We start from the raw sequence: 18,257 nt of genomic DNA on the forward strand, positions 1-18,257 counted from the left end.
ATATTTATTTGGGCTCGTGAGTCCTTTAAGATCCAAAATGGAGACCTCAAAGAGGACTTACCTGTTGCCAACAGTCTTGGGATAGTGCTGAGAGGCACCCCTACCTCCTCCACCTGACGAAGCACTGCAAGAAAGGACACACAAGCGTCAGTGGAAGGCCACGCGCACTGCCACAGAAAGAGAACACATTGTTCACCACCAAATAGAGCACAGGAGATGATCGCTCACCTGAAACGAGAAGCACCCCCTTCTGCAATCGCACTCTCCACTTTGGCGGCTTGATAACAAAGAATGTTCAAAAAAAGAATAAATACTCAGTGGGCAGGGTGGGGAGGGGGACACGCGCTAGGAGGAGAAAAAAAATAAAATATGAATTAGTGTTTGTAGATAAAATGGATGCATAGAACACAAAACAAAGCACAGTATTCTCTGTACAATGTGTACTATCCCACACAAACCCTCTCCAGCATCCTGCCAGCTTTTTCAGCTCTAAAAATACTTTTTTCTAAATTGTTGACACATACCAAAAGCAAGGAGTGATAATACATTTTACTAGTCACAAAGACGTAGCAGCTAATGGATCTCCCGCTCAGTTTATTGGCCTCCTCTGAGCACGATTAATCAGCGGGATGTCAGATGAGAAAACTTGGATTTTCAGCACCAGGCCAGCAACACAATATGCTGGTTTTAAAGGGAAGGTTCAGGGAAACCTCTAAAAAAATAAAAATCCATATCCACTTACCTGGGGCTTCCTCCAGCCCGTGGCAGGCAGGAGGTGCCCTCGCCGCCGCTCCAGAGGCTTCCGGTCGTCTTCGGTGGCCGACCCGACCTGGCCAGGCCGGCTGCCAGGTCGGGCTCTTCTGCGCTCCAAGGACGGGCTCTTCTGCGTCCCACGCGGGCGCACTGACGTCATCGGACGTCCTCCGGGCTTTACTGCGCAGAACTACTGTGCCTGCACAGTACAGCCCGGAGGACGTCCCGATGACGTCAGCGCGCCCGCGTGGAACGCAGAAGAGCCCGTCCTTGGAGCGCAGAAGAGCCCGACCTGGCAGCCGGCCTGGCCAGGTCGGCCACCGAAGACGACCGGAAGCCTCTGGAGCGGCGGCGAGGGCACCTCCTGCCTGCCACGGGCTGGAGGAAGCCCCAGGTAAGTGGATATGGATTTTTATTTTTTAAAGGTTACCCTGAACCTTCCCTTTAACAGGACTGCACCGGAACCCTAGCTGGTAAAGGACAAACAGGAAGGGGGGGGGGGGGGGGAATTCATACATACCTGGGGCTTCCTACAGCCCAGTTGGGACTTTTGGCTCCCTCGCTGTCCTCCCGGGAGGTCTTGTTCCGCAACTAGGATCCTCTGAAGTGTCTCCGGTCAAAATGCACATATGCCCATAGCACTCCTGAAGCTGGGAGCGTACTGCGCAAGTGCAGAACACTTCTGGTGATGGGAGCAAACTGGCAGCCAAACTACACATGCCCAGACTGACCACAACTGGAGGAGCTTCAGAGGACCCTAGCGATGGCTCGAGATGGCCCGGGAGCAAAAAAGGTCTCAACAGGGCTGGAGGAAGCCCCAGGTATTTATGAATTTTTCCAGCAACCCATCTCAGGTACATTTTCAGTGCATTCTGCCATACAAAAACATGTTGCTGCCCTTTCCTAGAGACCAGGTAGCCCAATGTTTAGATACACAGCTTAAAGTGAATGGGAACTGCATAAAAAAAAAAAATAAATAAAAAGAGAAGAAGAAGCAAATACCTAAGGAGAGGGAAGGCTCTGGGTTGTACAGAGCCTTCCGTCTCCTCTCTTGGTGCTCTCTATCCTGTGCTGGCTCCCCCCAGTTTCAATCCCCCGCCGAAAGGGTATTTGGAAGTCTTCGGGAGCCGTGTCCTCCCCAAGACGTGCGGCTCCATACTGCACAGGCGTGAGTGTGCAAGAGAGCGTGCTTGCGCAGGTGCAGTACAGGGCCGCCCTTCTTCAGGAGCACTCGGGCTCCCTGAAGACTTCTGAAGCCTCCTTCAGCCGGGTAAAGCAGTATTTGACTAATTTAGTCAAATACTGCTACCGGGCGAGCCAGCACCGGAACGAGGGGACCAGGAGAGGAGCGGGAAGGCTCTATAGGACACAGCCTTCCCTCTTCTTGTGTAAGCATCTATCTCAATTTTTTTTTAAATGCGGTTCCCATTCACTTTAACAGAAGGTGGAATTCCCAGTTCCACTTAAACCTCGCAGACGCATGCCTACATTGGTTTCAGTGAAAGTCCACATGCATTTGCCTCTAGCCATGCACAGCTATGAGGAAATTGCAAGCATGATGCGCAATTATGCTGTCGCCAGCCATTTTTACCCTGCATGTTCTCCTTCCCAATCTGCTCGCAGGGAAATGCAAAAGTGGAAACAATCCACAAGCTGAAGGGAGGAATAGTGAGGTTGCTACCCTCCAAAAAGGTTCTTGCATTGATCAAGTATGATCTAGCACAAGTGTCCTCTGACATAAGTAACCGCTCCACCAATAAATCTGCTGAGTCGGTAGCTCCCCAGCTCCTGCTGCAGGATTCCTTCTACGCTTGTTCCCCACCCACCGAAACCAACCAGAGCACCGTGGGATAGTCAAAACTGGAAAGGTCCTCTCCAACCTGAGATAAAATGGTCAACCTAAGGTCAATTCCAGGAACGTAATATTCAGAACACCTGATCTCCATAGATACTCCTTCCAGACTGGTACATAGAAAGTAGGGGCAGAGGAATGTCACAGCATTTAGACAAAATAGTCAGAAGATGCCCACACATGCTAGATTTCTATCAACAAAAATCTAGTGCAGCGCTGGGCAAACTACGGCCCACGGACTGTTGGAGGGCCCACGTGCGCTGCTTCTCTGGCCCTCCGACAGTCGACCGGATACCCCCCCCCCCCATTACACGCTGGCGCGTCCTGACGTCACACCATGCGACACCCTGTTGCCATGAAGATGCGCCGTGGAACATCAGTGAGCGAGACAAGTTTCAAATCCCCGCTGCCCACTCGCAACTTTTCACAGGGAAGGTGAGGAGGGGGAAGGAACTTCAGGAGGCATGCTGCCTACACAATGCATCCCGGGCCGCATTAAGTTTGCCCAGGCCTGATCTAGTGTCTATACATGTGTCCCAAAACAGCCAGAAATGAGGGATCTCTAGATGAGCAAAAAAATACCATCCAATTACTGTAGTCCCTGCAACAGGGTACCCCTTTCTAACCCCATCTCTCCACAGAGAGCCAAAAAAAAAAAATAATATCTGTACAGTGGTTGTCCATCCACCAGAGAAGGATATAGAGGCTGCCATCTTCATTCACTTATAAACAAGGCATGTTGCTTGGCTGTCATGCTGAGCTTTAGATGGTTGAGAGACACAAGTATGCAGCCAGTGAAATCAAAGCATCTGATCTGCATGCTCATTCTGGGCCAGCGATTTATAGCATTACTGGCAGAGCATCAGCAGAGGAGTCAGGCAACTGGAATTGTTTATATGAGAATGAAAATGGCTGCCTCCGCATTTACCACACTTTAAGGTTCCATTGAATGACCAGTTTAGTGTACTGTAAAGGTTCTGTGGAAAATGCCAGAGCTAGATAAACTCATAAAAAGACTGGGTCACTTATCTGAGTAACACATAGCAATGTGTCATGGCTATATAAAAAGGCATACAACAAATAATTATCAATAATTGCTGCTGATGCAGAGTTCTTGTAGGCTGAAACAGCTCATGGTTTATCAAGCCATCAATATGATTAGCATGGGGTACGAAATCACTTGTACTCCTAAAATGTTCAGTGGTAGATACTGGAGAGGAATGCAGCTGAAATCACCAACACACCATACATGTCAAGCTGAGCTGTAAGACCAAAAATCTCCCCTAGGGGGTACTCCGCTGGGGAGGGTGAAGCCACTGGATCCTAAAGAGGGATCGTCCGCGCCTCTCGAGCCTGGACTGGGACACCTGTAGCGTGGCCTCCCTGCGCACGCATGCTAGCTCTGTCTCGGGCTTCAGCGGAATAGCCGAGCCCGATCAGATCTGTGCTAAAAATAAATGGCGGATCGAGCCCAGTTTTTTCAGAAGAAAAAAAAAAGTGGGAGGGAGCTACTTGCGCAAGGCACCTAAAAGCGAGATTTTGGGGGTCATGGCACTGAAACGGAGGCCTCTTTAGGATTGAGAGGCTTCCGCCTTCCGAGGAGAGTACCTCATAGGGGCGCATTTTCTTCATTACAGGTACACTTCAAAGAATAGCAGAGCCCAAAACATTAGGAGAACCATGGGAGCAGGCATGTATAGTGAGCTGGTCTGATGCCCACCGCTGCCCCTGCTCTCCTCTGCCTCCCTTCTTTCATACCTAAAGGCCCTCCGGCAGCCTCTTCCGGGTCACAGGAGTCAGGAATCACTGCGCCAGCCCGGTTGCGTGCGTCCTACAGCTCATGACGTCACGATTATGTCATGCGCAGAACGCTCCAGGCCGCGCACTGTAGGACACACGCAGCCGGGCTAGCGCAGGTGCAGTGATACGACTCCGGTGACCACTCCGGTGACCCGGAAGAGGCTGCCAGAGGTGCTGCAGGTATGAAAGAGGGTGGAGGGGAGGGGGGTTTGGTCGAGGGCCATCAGGACAACTCCCCATACATGCCTGCTCCTCTGGTTTCTCCTAATGTTTTGGGCTCTGGTAATCTTTAAAAAGAACTCCTCGCACCTGTAAAACAAACAAACAAACAAAACAAAAAACACTCCCCTACATACCCAGGCCTTCCTCCAGCCCCTGGTAGCCGATATGTCCCTCGCTGCAGCACCGCTTCCTGCCGGTGTCGCCTCCATTACAAAATGCCAATTGGCATCTACTGTGCCTGCGCAATTGCACTCACATGGTCTGGAGTGTTCTGCGCAGGCAGAACTACTTCACAGAACACTCCAGACCACGTCACCGCAATTGTAAGCGGTGCAGTAGATGCTGATCTGGCGAGGTCGGCATCTGCAACGGAGGGGACCCCAGGAGACTGACTGGGAGCGGAGCTACAGCGAGGACACAGGACAGCTGGAGGAAGCCCCAGGCAAGTTAATTTCCTCTCTAAGAACAGCTTGTCACTACTATACATGTGGAGAGGGGGAAAAAAAAAAAAAAAAAAAAAAAAAAAAAAAAAAACCACGAACAATGTAAATGTGACTGAATTACAGAACATTTTAAACTGGCAGCTCAAACTATTGACTCAACAGGACACTGTAATTAAGCAATCTGATGAGCATGGATCCAAGACATTTAGGTCACCGTATCGCTAGACTTCTATTTAATATTCAGTAGTGTAATTATGCAGCTTACCAAAATAGATTAAGGCCCGGTTCACACTTGCGGTGGCCCTCCGGAATCGCCGTGCCGGAGCCGCACCGCTTGCAGAACGGACGGAACGGACGCACGGCATAGCAATGAAAGCCTATGCGTCCGTTCACATGCGTCCGTTCTGCCGAACCGGAGCCGGGCCGGATCCGGACTCCGGCCTCCGTTCCAACATGCGCTATTTTTTCATCCGGCTCCTCCGGCAGCCGTATCCGGGGCGGAGCCGGACTGCACCATCCGGCCAATACACACCAATGGGAACCGGAGAGCGCACAACACACTGGCTGAGAAATCCGGATGTTCTACCCCACTTCCTATGGGGATTGTTGCGGCGATATTGGATGGGGACACATGGGCAAGCATTTTGGAGTGGAGCAGCACAGCTGGATCCGGATCCGGAGATGTTGGCAGCATGTCGGAGGTGGAGGTGAGTGCTAAACAGCAGAGGGCCTGATTCCACAGGTCCCCCTTCTGCTGACCTCCCAGACCCCAACATTTTTTTTGTTTTTAACGTTACTTTTGCCAAACGGATCCGGATCGCATCCTGATGGACACCTGATGCAACCGGATCGGATCCGGATCAGAACCGTACGGTTCCGGTCCGGATCCGGTCAGGTCATCCGGTCCGTTTGGCAAACAACCGCTAATGTGAACCGGGCCTTAGCCATTGTTCAAGCATTTACAACAGTGTAAAGTTAAACACGACAGTCTGTCTACAGAGGTCTATAACCAATCACTAGCCCAAACTATGGTAAATAAAAACCCAGCAGATCATAAGTCTTCAAAATGTGTAAAGTCATGCAAAGAATGATTTGCATCTGTTCAGACCAGAGAGTACAAAGACAGGCACATAAAATGCTAGGCCTGAATTAAGGGTGGATTAACAATTGCGATACAGGTTTGCTGTGAGGAGACGGATATACTGGAAGCCGGCTGGTACAATAGCCTTAGAGGAGGTGTCAGGACTGAGGCCTAGTCTCAGGCAGGCTTTTTTTTTTCCTGAGAACAAAAGAGGCCTGCGTTCAGCCTGCTTGGGGAGGGACAGACAGAAACTGACCCTGCCTCAACCTGGAAGTTCCTTTAGTACGTCAATTGCTCCTCTGCCCTACTCTGCAGAAAACACCAGGGGATGGGCAAATCAAGCCCAAAAAAAGCCTGCCGTATTGCTAAGGAATGTGCCAGCTCATGCCACTGCTACCTGTATAAACGGTACTGGCAAGATTCCTTGTGGGGGCTGGATAATGCACTACAGTGGGTGTTTTTTTTTTGGGGGGGGGGGGGCTCAGCATCAGAATGAAGAAAAAATAATCTCTGATACCAGCACTTCCATTAAGCCTAGTAAATAATAAGCAAAGCCCCACTCCGTGAAACAAAGAAAAGCAGGAGTGACAATGGGATGCGCGCAGGCAGCATTGAAGCAGGCAAATCAAAAAGCTTCACGATCAGAGAACTAACTCCCCAGTGAGATTTTCAGCAGCTGTAGATCATATAGACTAAACCTGAAACCATACTGCATTAAGGCACCCCTGGGAATTGCATGCTTTGTTCCAGGATAAAGGTTAAAGTAGGGAAAAGGAATTAGCCACTGATTTTTGCAAGCCACACAAACCGGCTGCAATGATAAAAATGTTTACTAGGCAGTTTTTAGCTCATTTTACTGGTTTTGGTCCAGATCTATCAGGGGGGAGGGGGTAAAGGGCAAATACTATGAAAACCAAGAAGGCTAAAAAGCACACTTATCTGGGAGACCATTTATTGATTCAGACTAATAAAGGGCAAATAATAGCCTGTAACTGCATTCTAGATAATGACTGTCGAGAGGCGCTGTTGTGAAAGCTATATACAGTATTTCGAGGCATTGTGGATACATTACACTACTTTCCTTGTAACTAGGATCTAGCTATAGATAGGCAAGATATTTTGTATACAAAAATCTATAAACTCTTCCATTTTGTCAAAGTGAGAGGTGTTGGGGCCCTTTCACACTCATCGCAAGCTGTTGCGTAAAAACACTGCATGGAGTTATTTTGAAGTGTGGGAGGAGCCTAAAAGTGCATACACATACGGTGAGCCATTGGTGCCAATGGGGATTTGGACTCAAACCCTCAAGTGGCAGTTCAGGGGTGGAGTGATTCACAATGCATTCTGTTGCTAGGAGTTCTCTCACTGCTTCCAATGGGCAGGGTAAGGAGGGGAACTGTACGTTCACCCGAGAAGATCAGGAACACCAGATCAATTTGCAGCATGTCAGGGTGGCGGTATGTATCCCATATTCTTTGTTGAGAAACACTAGCGGGGACCTGCCTTAGGGCCCGTTTCCACTAGCATGGAGACCGGGCCGAATCTGAAGAGTTTCCCTGCAGGCAGATTGCGCAGGGAAACTGCCATAGGAAACAATGGCACCGCCGGCCGAATCGCTTACCTTAGCGATTCGGCTGACATTGCCATCAGTTTCCGTGCGGGAGGCTGCGAATCCCATAGCCGTGCATGGCACGGCTTATAGGATTCGTCAGCATTCCTGCAGACGAGGAAGTGGCACTAGTGGAAACAGGCCCTTAAAGTAAGATCCTATTGAGGCTTCCCTCTCGTCGACAGCCCCGTTGCAGCGCGCAGCCCCCCTTCCGATTCGAGGCCGCGCAGCTCCACTTCCGCATTAATGAACGCGCTGTACCATGCGAACGCACTAGCTCATGCACAGTAGCACTGAGCCCGCAGCTCCAGCTTACTGCGCTTGAGTGGACAGGCACAGTTGGCTATTACGCAGCCACGAATAAGGAAGAGGAGATGCATGGCCGCGGTCTGATTAGCAACAATGCCTGGTCACTAATATTGCAGGGGGCTGTGCTCAGGGACAGAGGACATTAGAATGCAGAGGGAAGCCTGAATAGGATCCTGAGGCTTCCCTCTCTAAGCATCTGATTTTGTGTACCTGAGCTTCAGCTCGGGTACACTAAGTACGGTGGGCCTAATGTACAAAATGGTGGCATATTTCCACTTTGCATCTCATTCTGTGCAGCAATAATACAATCAGCCCATTGGTAAAGAGCCAATTGTCTTTTTGCAATGGAAGAAAACCAGTGATCACCGATGTTCCTCCTCCAACTAACATCACCTCTTTAGGGTCAAATGAGGTAAGGAGGAGTGCAGGCCCAGGGACAATAACCTGCCCCTTTATGCTGGATTCACACAAGCCTTCCAGTCACTGGGAATGGGATGCTGTATTATCACTGCGTGGGTTTCCTGGCATAAGTGCAACATTTGTTTTCCATGGCAAATTCCCAAAGAATTTACAATGAAAAAAAACTCGCGAGACGGCCAAAAGATGAAGGTAGTGCCTGCCAAATGCGACGCCAGTTGAACATTTCAGGCCTAACACTGGTGTGAATCCCACCAAAGACCATGGGCTCTATTCTCAAAGACTTCCCGCATGCGGTAAAGTACATGCGGGAAGTTTGCACCCAAAATACCGGCAAGTTGGGATTCTCAAAATGTTCCGCATGTTTTTTCCGCATGCGGAAAAAGTGTGATAAAAGTGCGGGATTCATGCGGTAAAATTTCCACAAAAGTCGGTATTTTCCGCAATAAAAGATCAATTCTCAAAGATGTTCAGGCGCATCATTTCTTCGTTAATTACCGAATTTTTATCACCTACAAGTAGTAGGTGATATATTCCGCATCCCATTGACTTTAATGAAGTGTGGAGGCTTAAGGGCTGTGCTTGGTGGACTTTAACTTTTTTTTTTTAAACACTTTTTCATGCGACCTTTTTACCGCATGATTCCCGCATGAATAATGCCTGTTTCCGCATCTTTTTTCCCGCATGCGGAAAACATGCGGAAAATGTTAGTGAATGCTGAAAAAATGCGGAGTTTACCGCTGGCGGGAATTTAGCGCTAAAATTTTGCGGTACTTTTGGCTCTTTGAGAATAGAGCCCCATGTCTGCAAATGGTACAAACACTGAGGAAACTCCAAAAGACCTTTATATTCTAATTAGGTGAGAATGTTTTATTAACTGATCAGCAAAGAGGGTATTGTACTGTCAAGGGCACTGATGAAGATACTGATAATCCATCAAGCAGCTACAGTGTGCAATACACACGTCCCATCAAATCCACAGCATTGTCAGATTTTGGTGTGTTGGATGACAATCAGGTGTGTGTGTGTACACATGGTGAGTGACTGATAACAGGCGGTTTGCCCGATCCAGTCGACAGAACGACTCACGTCTGTTGGCATGATAACGTGCAATTGGCCACGTGAATACAACGTTTGAGTGACATGCGCCCCTTTTGAATACGGCAGTGTTGTGCAGTCGTTTCGCTTGCAGAATGTAAAAGTTAGTTGTTCAGTTGGTTGGTACGTAGAAAATGAAAGTGTAAAAGGTCTGTCGTGGAGCTGGTCATGCACAGCATTAAAGGTGCGTACACAGAATACACTTAATTTGGTTGAAGACTTTGCATGTGCACAGGTGTCTCAATGACACACACACACACACACACACATTGATGTCATGAAGATCAGTTATCTCAGGTCATGGACAACAGAGGACCAACGTCTCAGTTAAAGTGACTGTGTAAACAGAGCCTAGTACACACGAGGCATGTGGCCAAGGCAGGGTTTAAGAATGGATCCCTAGATCCACAGACCCATCGCTAGATAATGAAGCATCGCACAAGGAGTGTACCTCAGAGGAGGCGGAGTGAGTGGGGAGAACAATACCCTCAGCCAGGTCGATCTGCCATGTGATCAGAGGATGCTGTACACCCACAAGATACAGTGAAGGCAGTCAGACGGCCACCTCAGCCACATTTAATATAGTATGTGTATTAAGCTTTAGACATCCTTACCTGTAAAATCCACTAATATATACACGTACAGAACCTAGGTCAAGTTATTTCTACTACCATGTACCAACAGAGGAGATGTTACAATAAAGACTATGGCGGCTGTTCCATGACTTTATAAGCGGCAGGCCCTGAACTACTCTAGTCCCCCCCCCCCCCCCCCCCCCCCCCCTTAGAAATCCTAGGCTCCCCTAGCCTGTATCTGATGAGACTTGTGGGAGACAGAAGACCAAGCAGCCATTTAACAAACATGTGTTGGTTTGCCACTTCTGTCTGGTTGACTACCTTTCTGGAGAGTGATGGGACAAAGTAATATTGACTAAAACAATAGACTTATCAATATGTACATACAATGACATCTGTTCCTTTAGCACAGATCATAGGGAACCCCTAACAAAAGACTGAGTCCCAAAGGCTTCCATATAGCCACTGAAAGGACCACAAGTGCCAGCAATCCTAAATAAATAGGCCAGACACTATACATGCCGTATAAAAAGCTCCCCTTCTCTTTATTAAAGGGAAGGTTCAGGGTGGCTCTTAAAATAAAAATGCCCATCCACTTACCTGGGGCTTCCTCCAGCCGTGGGCAGCCAGGACGTGCCCTCGGCGCCGCTCCGCAGGCTCCCGGTCCCCTCCGGTGGCCGACCCGACCTGGCTCTTCTGCGTTTCAAAATGCGCCTCACGGGTGCGCGATGACGTCATCGGACGTCCTCCGGGCTGTACTGCGCAGGCGCAGAACTACTGCGCCTGCGCAGTACAGCCCGGAGGACGTCCGATAACGTCAGCACGCCCCCGTGAGGCGCATTTTGAAACGCAGAAGAGCCCGACCTGGCAGCCGGCCTGGCCAGGTCGGGTCGGCAACCGGAGGGGACCGGGAGCCTGCGGAGTGGCGCCGAGGGCACGTCTTGGCTGCCCACGGCTGGAGGAAGCCCCAGGTAAGTGGATGGGCATTTTTATTTTTTTAAGAGCCACCCTGAACCTTCCCTTTAAGCACTTCTATAGCACTCACATCTTCAACAGCGCTGTACAGAGTACATTGTATCTTGGCAGTTAACTGTCCCTCAGAGGGGCTCACAATCCCCAATCAGTGCCCTGGCTTGTATTCAAACCAAGGGCCCAGCACTGCAAAGCTAGAGTGCTAACCACTACGCCACCATGCTGTCACCCAAATGATATAAAGAGATACCCAGACATGAAGGTGGATTGGCTATGACTAGTCATAGTGGTTTCGTGGCCTACAAACCCCCATAATGGCCACAGACCTGTGATCAGGGCTTATCCCTGTATAAATAACACCCACTGTCCACAGTCTTCAGTAGGAGCAGGAAAACAGGTCCTTGCGTAATCAATCATTCTTGTTGCTAGGACTATAGAACCCAGCAGCCAAAACAGATACATACAGTAGTAATACCCCCACCATAACCATTGTTACAGACACAGGAAGACATACTCCGATGCTCTTCCGGGCAGCACTATTGTATCCACTGCATAGTCAGTCTGCATTGTACAACAGGGACTAGATACAAAGGTTGTATGAACAAATGAAGGGTACACGCTATAGCCCTAAATACACACCCTAAAACCTCCAGGTGACAAACTTGGGAAGTACAAAGATATGAGGGAGATAACCGTCTATTATAAAACACTAACATAACCCCCCAAACAGACAAGCATGGAAAAACATAAGTCCCAGTATGAGATATATAACCATATATATTATAGCAAGTGGCAGTTTGCACACATGGTGCTGGGCTCTCCCTTATAGAATACCCCAATACACATAAAACCCCAGTGGTAGAGCACATATGTGGGAGTGGACTGTCCATCTAAGTACCCCATGTCCAGATTAGAAGGCAGGAGATGAAGGACGCAAGCTTACCTTCTGTATAGTGCAATATAATCTATATATAACACTATTGGGGAGGTAAAGAGGTATCCAGACACAGGTGAGGAGAAGCTTTCCCTCTACATACCTCTTACAGGAGTATACATGGATTATACTATACAGAGTGCAAGCCCCATATCCTGTGTCTGTATACCTCAACCTCCTATAGGGGTATACATGGATTATGCTGTACAGACGGAAGCCCCCCACCCCCACGTCTGTATACCTCCTTACAATCCAATAAGGGTACCTACACAGATTATACTATAGAGGGGTACCCCCTTTCCCCTGTATACCTCCTTGCCCTCTCTATAGGGGTATATATGGATTATACTATACAGGCAGAAGCCACCCCATGTCTGTATACCTCCTTACAATCCAATAAGGGTACCTACATGGATTATACTATAGAGGGGGAACCCCCACTCCCGTGTATACCTTCTTACCCTCTCTATAGGGGTATATATGGAATATGCTATTATACTATGGGGAGGGGCTATAAATGTATTATACTATGAGGAGAACCCCCCTCTCCCCTGTGTCTGAATACTTCCTTCCCTTTCTACAGGGGTACATATGGGTTATGCAATTATACTATATGGGAGGGCCATATATGGAATATTCTATAAAGAATCTCCCTCTCCCCTGTGTATGAATACTCCCTTTCTATAGAGGTATATATGGACTATACTATACAGACATAAGGGAGAGGGGGTGTCGCTAAACATAAAATACCCTCATCTACAGCTCCTATTAAAAGAGATTTACAGATCTGAAGACTACCCCTCCATACACACAATGCACCCCCTATACCACCAAGGAGACCCTGCTGTACAGAGATATGTGGGTACACCCTGATGAGTCACCCCCACCTGGCAGCACCCAGACAAAGCCTCCCCCCTCCCGCACGTGAGCAGCACGCTGGGCCTTGCAGTGCACCCGGTGTGCAGCCGTTTCCCGGGGCGCCATTTTGTGCTGGCGTCGGCCATCTTGTGGCGCTCCTCACCTCCTCCGGAGGGCCGGCAGTGTGCGGCGAGCAGCGTCCTCTCTTCCCGCAGAGAAATGTATGCGGTGGTCTCCGGCGGCCGGCGAGGCGTGAGGTGAGCGGAGGAGTAGCAGCCGCAAGTCCCGCCACCTCCTCCTCCTCCTTCCCGGTACTGCTTGTGCGGCGACTCCCGGCAAGAAACACTGGGCCGCCTTTATCAGCCAGATCAGCCCAACCTGCTGGGGGGAACAGTGGGCCACTCACGGCTCGGAACACTGCTGATGGACGGGGCCGGCGCCGCACCTCGACCAATAGGCGCCTGGGAAGTGGGCGGAGCCGAGCCGACGGGTTGGGTTGCGGCACAGCCGCAGTGCAGCAGCGCTATTCACAGAGCCGGTTAGTCTACGTAGATGGCGTAGCGGTGTCTGAGTGAGCCGTGCGGGGAGGGCAAGCCGGGGATCTCGCCAATACTGGGGTGCCGAGACTCACTATGTGCCACCCTGACTAGGTGTATTTGAGGACTTCGTCGCGGGGCACCTCCCATCTCCAGGCTCCTTTGTCTGTGGTCCCCATATGGGGGAGGGGAGATTGTGTAACAGCACTGACTAATGGCTGCTTACTGCCTACCTGACTCACTGCAACCCTGCCTGGGGTGACTGCTGTTCTACTGTCATCATTATTCCCACGTGTGACGAGACCAGGCCAATCTGTTGTCTGGTATCGGTGAAGTAAATATGTCTACATCAGGGAGATGGAATAATATTATATATAGCATCAGATAGGTCTAATAATCTGCTATATAGCATCAGGGAGGTGTACCATCTGATATATAGTATCAGGGAGGTCTAATAATCTGGTATAGCATCAGGGAGGTGTAATAACCTGATATAGCATCAGGGAGGTGTAACATACTGATATATAGCATCAGGGAGGTGGAATAATCTGATGTAGCATCAGGGAGGGGTAATAACCTGATATAGCATCAGGGAGGTGTACCATCTGATATATAGTATCAGGTAGGTGTAATAACCTGATATAGCATCAGTAATGTGTAACATTCTGATATATAGTATCAGGGAGGTGTAATAATCTGATAAAGCTTAAGTGAGGTGTAACATACTGATATAAAGCATCAGGGAGGTGGAATAATCTATAGATAGTATCAGGGAGTTGTGATAATCTGATATATAGTATCAGGTAGGTGTAATAATCTTATATATAGTATCAGGGAGGTATAAACATGCCCATACATCAGACCATGGATGGGCAGATCGATCAAGAATCAGATCTCTATCTGATTGGAGAGAGATTGTTGCCTGCCCGTACCCCACAGGCCATTTCCCATGCTGAAATCTATCCTTGTGACGCTGCATCCGCCGGCCCAACGCTGCCCCCCCCCCCCCCCCCCAATGTTCAATATGCTGTCTGCTGCTGCCTTCATCCATACACATATCCCACGTGGTTGCCGAAGTAATGTTGGCACGTGTGTAACATCACACACGTGTCCACCTGTACGCCGGAAACCACGTGGGGCACTTGTATTTTCAGATCCCGGAGCTAGCGGTGGACGCAGACAGGTAATGTATAGCACACTGGGTACCAAGGGGGCACATTGAACAAGGGTGGTTTCATCACTCATCCCGATTTCGCTCGGGCATTAATGCATCGCGCCAGACATCTTGAAGCATGTCCGATCGACAGGTCGATCGCCCGTCAAATCGCTAGATGTATGGGTCCCTTAATATTCTACTATAATCATCAGGGAGGTGTAATAACCTGATATAGCATCAGTGAGGTGTAAATCTGATATATAGCATCAGGGAAATGTAATAATCTACTATATATTGCGCTTTTCTCCTGGCGGTCTCCAAGCATCAGGGAAGTGTAGTAATCTGCTATATAGTATCTGGGAGGGTGTAATAATCTACTATATAGCATCAGGGAGGGTGTAATAATCTGATATATCGCATCAGAGAGGGAATATTCTGATATGAAGCATCAGGGAGGGTGTAATAATCTGATTCAGCATCAGGGAGGTGAAATGATCTGCTAAATGTATCTTTATATCTGATGATAGCATGTGCATAAGGGCCCATTCGCACTCGGTGCATTCCCCCCCACAATTTGCGTTTTGCTGATCACCGGCAATCAGCAAAGCGCTGCTGTACAAGTAATCCTATGGAATTGCTCTCACTGCAGCGATTGCGGCGTGTTTGCGATTAGCACCGATCGCAATAGCTCTGCTTGCAGAATTTTCCCAGTGATTGCAGCGCGATTCTCATTAAGTAGAATAAGAATTGCAAAATGCAATTGCTGAAAAATCGCCAGAAAAAGTAGTGCAAGATTGTGATTTTCGTCAATGAAACTGGGCCTAAGAGTGATGCTGGTGGGGAAAGGGGGGAGCAGTACACGAGTTTCAAATTCGTAGCTTCATGCAGGACAAAGTTATCATTTTCATTGGTCTTGCAAAATTTTGTCTGCTAACTTATGGTGCAATGGGATAGAACTGGCAAAGGATTCCTATTGGGGAAATACTCGTTTATCGCACCTAATGCTGGGTACACACGTTACTTTTTTTGTGCGATTTTGCCACCCAATCGTTTTTTTGCCACGATTCCACACTCAATTTCGCGCTCGATTCTTTTATCTTCATTTGTTTTTCTTACGTTTTTTCCATTCACCGCTATGAGAAATTGAGCGCGGAAAGGATCGGGAGCAATATCGGACATGACGGATTTTATCTATCTGATCCATCTATCACACGAAAAAAACGTAACGTGTGTACCCAGCATAACACACGATTGAAATTGCTTCACAATACTTCTCTCATGAACTCCTGGGTGCAGATTTCATTACAGGCCCATACACACAATAGATGCATGTTGCCTGTCAGGGATCGGGACCTGATACCTGTACACGCGCTAGATGAAACTTAAAGGGACACTGTAGGGGGGGGGGGGGGTCGGGGGAAATGAGTTGAAGTTACCCGGGGCTTCTAATGGTCCCCCACAGACATCCTGTGCCCGCGCAGCCACTCACCGATGCTCCGGCCCCGCCTCCGATTCACTTCTGGAATTTCAGACTTTAAAGGCTGAAAACTACTGCGCCTGCATTGCCGTGTCCTCGCTTCCTCTGATGTCACCAATAGCGTACTGCACAGTCCCAGTACGGTCTGCGCTTGCGTAGTACGCTCCTGGTGACATCAGTGAGAGCGAGGACATGACAACGCAGGCTCAGTGTTTATCAGACTTTAAAGTCTGAAATTCCAGAAGTGAACCGGAGGCGGGCCGGAGCATTGGTGAGCGGCTGCGCGGGCACAGGATGTCTGCGGGGGACCATTAGAAGCCCCGGGTAAGTTCAACTCATTTTCCCCTGACCCCCCCCCCCTACAGTGTCCCTTTAACATAGATGGCCAATAATGACTGCATAGGCCGAGCTTTAAGTGATCCCGAGCCGAAGCATTGAGATCAAAATCAGATGCTTACCTTAAAGGACTTCTGAGGCCAACATTAAAATCAATTTTAACTCACCTGAGGCTTCGTGTAGCTGTCTGCAAGTCCCTCGCCGCAGTCCGGTGGTCCCTGCTGACCACCCGTAATGATCGCATCTCCACCATCGGGTCGCTAGCGCGGCAGCGCGTTTGTCATCTGGCGCGTACTGCACCTGCACACGAACTACGGTGCAGTACACACCAGACGACGTGGACGTGCAGGCGCAGAAGGCCCGATGATCATCACAGGCGGACAGCAGGGACCACCAGAGCTGCGTCGAGGGACTAAGACGGCTGCAAGGGCCTGGAAGAAACCCCAGGTGAGTAAAAAATAGATTTTAAATGGGGTTCTGTGTGTGGGGGGAGGGGGTTAAAATAAAAACGGACACTTAGCTGGGGCCTCAACCGCAGCTGTCATGTCCCGTGCCATCCTCCTAAGATCCTCGGTTCCCTGCCCGCCGGTCCCGGTCTGATATTCATCTAACAAGATGAATAGTGCTCGCTCCTGCACGTGTCATCGGGGGCTTACTGTTTCTTGTACTGCGCCTGCGCAGTAAGCTCCTGATGACGCGTGCAGGAGCGAGCGCGGCCCAGCTGCCACAGTCTTATTAGAATCGTAATTAGACCGGGACCAGCGGCGGGAACAGAGGATCGCTGGAGGACGGCGTGGGGCATTACAGCTGCAGGGGGCCGATAGAAGCCCCAAGTAAGTGTCCGTTTTTATTTTTAACCCCCCCCCCCCCCAGAACCCCTTTAATGAGGGCCTCCAAAGTCCTAAGCCTCGGGATCCTATTAAGGCTTCCCTCGCTACTCCGTTGTCCCCTGTCGCTGAGCAGTAGCCGCAGGGCCGCGCATGTGCAGTACAACTTAGCCGCTCGTACATGAGCAGCTCTGGCTTACTGCACATGCGCGGAGGGGCTCGTACGGCTATTACGTGGCTACGCTGGAGGAAGAAGAGCTGCGCAGCCCTGATATGATTAGCAACAAAGCCTTGTCGCTAATCTGGAAGGCCACCTTCAGCGACGGGGGACATCAGAATACAGAGGTAAGCCTCAATGGCATCCTGAGGCTTCCTTCTCTCTAGGTAAGTATCTGATTTTTGTACCCGAGCTTCATTTTCATGTAGTTTGTGTCCAGGGCTTAATGTCCTTCTGACTTTTATCACAGGAGATATTAATGGCCTCAATTCACTAAGCTTTATCACACACTTTCTCAAACGTTTGATAATTTACCTCATGGGTAAAATCTAATTTTGAATTCACTAAGGTGTTACAGATTTATTGAACGTTTTATCAATAAAACATTCGATAAATCTATAACACCTTAGTGAATTCAAAATTAGATTTTACCCATGAGGTAAATGATCAAACGTTTGATAAAGTGTTTGATAAAGCTTAGTGAATTGAGGCCATTGTCTGTTCACACCTTATCACAGGACATACTGTATGTTCACACCTTATCAATAAAATGCCTTTTCTGCCCTCAGCAAGCAAAAAAAGAGGGAAAAGTAATTTAATCAAGAACAATTGTATTCTGAGTAATTGATCTGTTTGAATATTGCTGTCAAGTTATTTTATAGATAAGGTGAACAGTGAATCGCAAATCAAGCTCTTTTTCAACTTATCTGTATAAAACACTTTTAGCACCCAACAAAAGTTTTAAAATTAAAGGCTCGTACACACGTCGGATTTTTCCAAACGAG

Source organism: Hyperolius riggenbachi, chromosome 11 (assembly GCF_040937935.1).
Source record: "Hyperolius riggenbachi isolate aHypRig1 chromosome 11, aHypRig1.pri, whole genome shotgun sequence".
Lineage (NCBI taxonomy): Eukaryota > Metazoa > Chordata > Amphibia > Anura > Hyperoliidae > Hyperolius > Hyperolius riggenbachi.